Consider the following 8133-nt stretch of genomic DNA (forward strand, 5'->3'; position numbering starts at 1 on the left):
GCAGGTTAGGATCCCAGGCACGGACCTAGCACTGCTCATCAAGCCATGCATCCCACATAAAATAGAGGAAGATGGGCACAGATGTTAGCTAAGTCACAATCTTCCTCACACACAAAAAAAAAAAAAAGAAAGAAAGAAATGCACAGTAAAGTATTTATGGATAAAACAATATGATGCAGATATGTTTTCAAATGAGCCAGTGGAGAGGGGTTATAGTAGTTGCCTGTTGTGGCTGTAACAAGTTGCCTCAAATTTGGCACCTTAAATAACACAAATTCATTGTCTTACAGTTTTGGAGGTCAGAAGTCCATCACGGGTCTCACTGGGCGGAAATCAAGATGGGGGCAGGGTTGCATTCCTTTCTGTAGATTCTGGGGGCGAATCCATTTCATCCTCCTCTTCTAGAAAGCTTCTAGAGGCCACTCACAGCCCCTTCTCCATCTTCACAGCCAGCAGCACTGCATCCCTCTGTGCCTTTCTTCTCTGGTCACATTTTCCTATGACGGATGCCTGCCATGATCTTTCACTTATGAGGACCCTTGTCATTATCCCGGGCCCACTTGCCTAAACCGGGACCAGCTCCCTGTCCTAAAACCAGCTGATTAGAAACCTTAATTCCATGTGCAACCTAATTGCCCTTTGCCGTGGAGCACGATGTATTCACAGGTTCCGGGGGCATCTTCTGGGGAAGCTTCGTCCTCCCTACCACAGGGGCAGAGACGAAACAAGATTGGTGATGAGTTAATGATGAGTGACGCTAGGGGTAAGGTCCCTGGGGTGAGGGGGTTCATCACATCCTACTTTTGCATATGTGTCAAAATTCTGAAAGAAAGAGTTAAAATGAGTAAAAATACTGCTCAGCCTTTTTCTTCCTCTGTCAGCTGATTATAAAGAACTCCTTCCCCTCCAGCCTTGCCCAACACAGTCACAAGAGTCAGCTAAGGGACAAGAGCCAGTGAATGTCCCGGGGGTTCAGCCTGCCTGCTTAGGCAGCTTCTGTTTGTCCTCTGGTCCTGCTTTTGTCTGATCCCAGATCCATCGTCTGATCTATCCAGCCTAAAATGCTTGGGGGGGTCCAACAGAATGAAGTCACGATGCTCCATGCTGGCTGTGCATCATGTGATGTTCTGTGTTTTCTTTCTTTGCTGAGGAAGATTGTCCTGAGCTAATGTCTGTGCCCATCTTCCTCTACTTTTTGCCTATGGGACGGCACCACAGCATGGCTTGAAGAGCAGTGTGTAGGTCTGCGCCTGGGGTCAAAACCCATGAATCCTGGGCACCAAAGCAGAGCACGGGAACATAACCACTATGCCACCACACCAGCTCCTGATGTCCTGTGTTCTCATGCTCCATCTCCATCAGGGCTGGATACCATGCCAGGAATTCTTTTTTTTTTTTTTTGAGGAAGATTAGCCCTGAGCCAGCATCTGCCACCAATCTTCCTCTTTTTGCTGAGGAAGACTGGCCCTGAGCTAACATCCGTGCCCATCTTCCTCTACCTTATATGTGGGACGCCTGCCATAGCATTGCTTGCCAAGCGGTGCCATGTCCGCACGGGGATCCAAACCCATGAACCCCAGACCACCGAAGCAGAACATGCGCACTTAACTGCTGAGCCACCAGGCTGGCCCCTAGGAATTCTGTTTGAATGGCACATGTTCTTGCTTCAGAATCCTGGGGTCAACGCCGTGATTCTCCTATTGGGAGAATCCTTGGCATAAACTCTGCCAATCTTTGCCAATCCATGGATATGTCTAGTACCACGGGGTCTGCTGGGTCCCATGACCTGGTCGGCAGAGCTGCTTGCATTGTGGCTGATACTGGGTGCAGGGCCTTTCCTGGCCCGGGGGCCACTCAAAGCTGGGACTTGTCCATGTGACCCAGAAAATGGACCGGTGTAGTATCTCCAAGTGTAGAATACGCTTCCTCCAGAGCGTGAAGACGCCTGTGCCACAGAATGAAGATCACGCGCTTCCTTCTTAGCGATGACATGCCTGTTTTATCCTTTACTTGTAGTTAATCCTGTGCCCCAGGCTGCTGGGCTCCTAAGGCCTTCCCTGATGCAGCGGGTCCCTGAGACGCTGTGCAGTTTATTTCCCACCCCCTGGAGGGCGTGTGTCTTACCCACACCTCCAACGCACTTGCTTCTTGTTCATCCAATCTAGTTAACACGATATTATTGATAGAGTGAACCAATGTGGTGTTTTGAAGAATAGTTCAGCCAGTACAGTGAGCCACACACATAATTAAAAATTGTTGGGGCCGGCCTGGTGGCACAGCAGGTAAGTTCGCATGTTCTGCTTCAGCGGCCCGGGGTTCGAGGGTTCGGATCCCGGGTGTGGACATGGCACTGCTTAGCACGCCATGCTGTGGTAGGCGTCCCACATGTAAAGTAGAGGAAGATGGGCATGGATGTTAGCTCAGGGCCAGTCTTCCTTAACAAAAAGAGGAAGATTGGCAGCCGATGTTAGCTCAGGGATAATCTTCCTCAAAAACAAAAAACAAAAAACAAAAAACAAGTTGTTAACGTTGCGCATGCCTGGATTGGAAGACAATACTTTAAGATGTCATTACTTCCCAGAATGTTCTACAGAGTCAGTGCAACCCCTACCAAAATCCCAGTGGCATTTTTGGCTGAAACAGAAGAATCCACTCTACTTTGAAGAGCCAAAATAATCTTGAAAAAGAAGAACAAAGGTGGAGACCTCACATTTCCTGATTTCAACACTTAGGACAAAGTTACAGTAATCAAAAATAGCGTGGCGCTGGCACAGGAACAGACACATGGACCAAGGGAAGAGGACAGAGAGCCCAGAAGTCAACCCTTGCATAGGTGACCAAGTCATCTTCCACAACTGTGCTAAGGGCATTCAACGGGGAAAGGACGGTCTTTTCAACAAACAGTGCTGGGAAATTGGATACCCACATGAAAAAGAACAAAATTGGACCCTTACCTTGCTTCATCTACAAAAATTCACTCAAAAGGATCAAAGACCTAAATGTATGAGCTAAGACTATAAAACTCTCAAAAGAAAACATAGGGGGAAACCCTGATGACACTGGAGTTGGCAATGACTTCTTGGGTATGACAGCAAAAGCACAGGCAGCAAAAGAAAAAAAGAGACAAATTGGACTACATCAGAATTTAAAACTTCCAGAGCCGGCCCTGGTGGTCTGGAGGGTAAGATTCGGCGCTCTCACCGCCACAGCCCGGTTCCTTTCCCAGTCGTCGAGCCACACCGCCATCTGCCAGTTGTCATACTGTGGCAACAGCTCACACAGAGAACTAAAAACTAACAACTAGGATACACAACCATGCACTGAAGCTTAAAAAAAAAATTTAAAAACTTGCATGCATCAAAGGACACAGTCAACAGAATGAAAAGACAACCCACGCAATGGGAGAATATATTTGCATGCTGTATTTCTGATGAGGGGTTAATATCGAGAACTCTTAAAACTCAACAACAAAAAAATACCCAATTCAAAAATGGGCCAAGGACTTGCACAGAAATTGCTCCAGGGAAGACAGACAAATGGCCAATAAGCACATGAAAAGATGTTCCTGGAGGTTGCCAGGAGCCGGGAGGAGGGAGGCATGGGGAATGAGGAGGTTTTGTTTAATGGGTACAGAGTTTCTGTTTGGGACGATAAAAAGTTCTGGAACTAGGGGCTGCCCTGGTGGCGCAGCGGTTAAGTGCGCACGTTCCGCTTTGGCGGCCCGGGGTTCGCTGGTTCGGATCCCGGGTGTGGACATGGCACTGCTTGGCAAGCCATGCTGTGGTAGGCGTCCCACATATAAAGTAGAGGAAGATGAGCATGGATGTTAGCTCAGGGCCAGTCTTTCTCAGCAAAAAGAGGAGGATTGGCAGCAGATGTGAGCTCAGGGCTAACCTTCCTCAAAATATATATATATATATATGTAGGGCAAAATATCTGAACAGACATTTTCCAAAGAAGATATACAGATGGCCAACAGGCACATGATAAGATGTTCAACATCACTAATCATTAGGGACATGCAAATCAAAACCACAGCGAGCTATCACCTTACACCAGTCAGAAAGGCTATAACTAACAAGACAAAAAATAACAAATGTTGGAGAGGATGCGGAGAAAAGGGGACCCTCATCCACTGCTGGTGGGAACGCAAACTGGTGCAGCCACTATGGAAAACAGTATGGAGATTCCTCAAAAAACTAAAAATAGAACTACCACATGACCCAGTCATCCCATTACCAGGGATTTACGCAAAGAACTTGAAATCAACAGTTCAAGATCTATGCACCTCTATGCTCATCACAGCATTATTCACAATAGCCAAGATGTGGAAGCCACCCAAGCGCCCATCAAATGCCGACTGGATAAAGAAGATGTGGTGTATGTATATACAGTGGAGTACTATGCAGCTATGAAAAAAGACCGTCATCCCATTTGCAACAACATGGATGGACCTTGAGGGTATGATGTTAAGCGAAATAAACCAGACAGAGAAAGACAAACGTTGTATGATTTCCCTCATTCGTAGAAGATAAACAAACACAGGGACAAAGAGAACAGATCAGTGGTTACCAGAGGGGAAGAGGGTGGGAGGTGGGCGAAAGGGGTAAAAGGGCACATATGTATGATGACGGATAAAAATTAGACTATTGGTGGTGAGCACGATGCCGTCTATACAGAAACTGATATATAATAATGTACAGTTGAAATGACACAATGTTATAAGCCAATACGACCCCAGTAAAATAACTGAAAAAACCCCATACGTTTGGGTCTGGGGGGGAATGGAATTGGATTGCTCATAGTCACTGGTCCCTGGCATGCACTGTCATTGTGTGTGCCAACGATTAAGCTGTTATCTCCTGGCTTCAAATCCACTCCCCGATATACTGGGCTTTGTGAACCTGGCCCTAGGACTCGGCAAACCCCACTTTTGCTTTGCCAACCGGCTGTGTTGGACTCTGCCAAGAGGGGGCACCAAAGGGACCGTAGGGGCCTGGAGGAAACAGAAGCTTCGCCTCCCCCCCACCTTGGTTGCCGCTGAATCTCTGGGTTCATTCACAACCCTCTTTGGGCCCCTCAGGTCTCCCATCACCCATGCAACTGGCCCCCAACTCCAAATTCTCTTTAGAGTGTTTACAGTAACTGCTGTTTGTTGGTTGGGTTTTGTTTGTTTGTTTTTGAGGAAGATTAGCCCTGAGCTACCATCTGCCGCCAATCCTCCTCTTTTTGCTGAGGAAGACTGGCCCTGAGCTAACATCCGTGCCCATCTTCCTCTACTTTATACGTGGGACGCCTACCACAGCATGGCTTGCCAAGAGGTGCCATGTCTGCACTCGGGATCAGAACCGGCGAACCCCGGGCCACCGAAGCAGAACATGCGCACTTAACCGCTGCGCCACCGGGCCGGCCCCTGTTGGCTGGGTCTTGATTGCTACAGTTGTTCTTCATGCCGAGAGCGGCCTCAGGAAACAGACCCCCAAGTTGGGATTCTGGGACCAGATGGTTCACCTGTTTGAGCTTTAATGAAGCGATGATCTCTTTGAGGTGGAAAACAGGACACAATTACCCCGAGAATACATTGGCCTCTAAGAGGAAAGTGCTGGCTGATTCAGTGTTTACTTAAAGCTCAAACAAGAAAGAGAGAGCTTGATTGTGGCTTTTCTTAAAAGGGCACTAATCTCATCATGAGGGCTCCACCCTCACGACCTCATCTAACTACCTCCCAACGGCCCCATCTCCAAATACCATCCCGTTGGGAATCAGGGCTGCAACTATGAATGGGGGCGGGGGGAGCACAAACATGCAGGCCACAGCACTCCACGAAATGAGAATGATTATCCATCCTCTGAGCGATTTAAACGCTCCCAGTCCCCAACACCTGTGAGTACAAAGGAAGTCACATCAACAAATCTCAAATCTGCTGTGAACCTATAAATCAACTGGGGAGAAGTAACATCTTCACAATAGTATCTTACAAATCATGACTATGGTATAACTCGTTTACTAAGGTCTTTAACTTCTGTCACTGATGTTTTAAAGTTTTCCTTAGAGACCATGGCATATCTTCGGTTAGATTCCTAGAATTTTTTTAGTTTTAGGCTTCTTAGAAATTAGTCCCTTTAAGTTTTTTTTCATTTTCTAACTTTTTATCAGTGGCATATAGAAATAAGTGGATTTTGTGATGTTCACCTTTCATTCAGCTTCTTTGCTAAACTCACTGATTTTTTGTTTGTTTGTTTGTTTGGTCGGTTTTTTTTTTGAGGAAGATTAGCCCTCAGCGAACTACTGCCAGTCCTCCTCTTTTTGCTGAGGAAGCCTGGCTCTGAGCTAACATGCGTGCCCATCTTCCTCTAGTTTATACGTGGGACGCCTACCACAGCATGGCTGCCAAGCAGTGCCATGTCCGCACCCGGGATCCGAACCAGCGAACCCCGGGCCGCCGAGAAGCGGAACGTGCGAACTTAACCGCTGCACCACTGGGCCGGCCCCTAACCTCACTGATTTTTAATACTTTATAGATTCTATTGGATTCTCTGATTCTATGTGCAATTATGCCATCTGGGGATAATGATCATTTTCTTCCTTCTTTATCCATCTACTCTTTCTTTTCTTACCTTATTGCAATGGCTGTAGAAGAAAAGGGGTTACCGTTAGCATAGAAGGAAAAGGTAGTGACTGGGAGGGGGCATGAGAGGGGACTCAGGGGGTGCTGGTAAGGGACAGTTTCTAAGTCTTGGGGGTGGTTATGTGCATATGTCCATTTCTTGAAAATCCATTGAGCTGTACACTTTTAATCTGTGAACTTTTCTGTTTATATTATACTTCAATTAAAAGTTTAAAACTGGGGCTGGCCCCGTGGCATAGTGGTTAAGTTCAGCACATTCCACTCCAGTGGCCTAGGTTTATGGGTTCGGATCTGGGGAATGACCTACACCAATCATCAGCCATGCTGTGGTGGCAACCTACATACAAAATAGAGGAATATTAGCACAGATGTTAGCTCAGGGCTAGTCTTCCTCTGCAAAAAAAAAAAAAAAAAAAAAGTTTAAAAAGAGCATTACTGTCATGGCTTAAAACATGTCCACAAACCAACATCCTCTTCGAAATATGTCTGCAAATTCTTTGACACACCACTTGAGTATGATCTAGACTTAGCGACTCAATTCTAATGAATAGGAAGAGGGGAAATGATGGTTTACAACTTCAGAGCCTTGTGATCAGGTCATTGAAAGCACTGCAGCTTTCTGATTGTTCTTGCTTCAACTGCTCGCTCTGGGGGAAGTTGGCTGCCACGAGAAACTGAGGCCTCCAGCCAACAGACAGCAAGAAATTGAGGCCTCCAACCCAAAGCCAAGTGGGTGCGCCATCTTGGAAGGGCAACCTCTAGCCCCAGCCAAGCCTTCAGATGAAGGCAGCCCCAGGTGACATCCTCATTGCAACCTCATGAGGACCCTGAGCCAGAACCATCCAGCTAAGCCACTCCCAGATTCCCGACTCTCAGGAATTGTGTGAGATAACATATGTTTAGGGGCCGGCCCCGTGACCAAGTGGTTAAGTTTGCGTGCAGCACTTTGGCGGCCCAGGGTTTCGCTGGTTCGGATCCTGGGCGCAGACATGGCACTGCTCATCAGGCCACACTGAGGCAGCGTCCCACACAGCACAACCAGAGGGGCCTACAACTGGAATATACAACTACGTACTGGGGGGCTCTGGGGAAAAGAAGAAAGAAAGAAAAAAAAAGGTTGGCAACAGGTGTTAGCTCAGGTGCCAATCTTTAAATATATATATATATATATATATATATATGTTTATTGTTTTATGCAGCTAAGTTTGGGGAGTGGGAGTAATTTTTTTACACAGCAAATAGATAATACAATTATCTAGTAAAAATCATCCTAAAAAATGTTGGTTCGACAGGTCCAAACTGCACCAGAGAACCTTATTTCTACCCCGTACCTCCTTTTCAAAGAACCGTATCATCCTCAGCACCGCTCTGGAAACCCCGACACCCCACTGGCCGAGGACTGAGCCACAGGGAGCACAGAGGCTGGCGCATGGTGTGTGTGCAATTTCCTAGCCCTCTATTGGTGCCAAACAGGAGACGGAATTCATGCCAGCATGAGGGGCCAT

This window comes from Equus asinus, chromosome 26, assembly GCF_041296235.1.
Source record: "Equus asinus isolate D_3611 breed Donkey chromosome 26, EquAss-T2T_v2, whole genome shotgun sequence".
Lineage (NCBI taxonomy): Eukaryota > Metazoa > Chordata > Mammalia > Perissodactyla > Equidae > Equus > Equus asinus.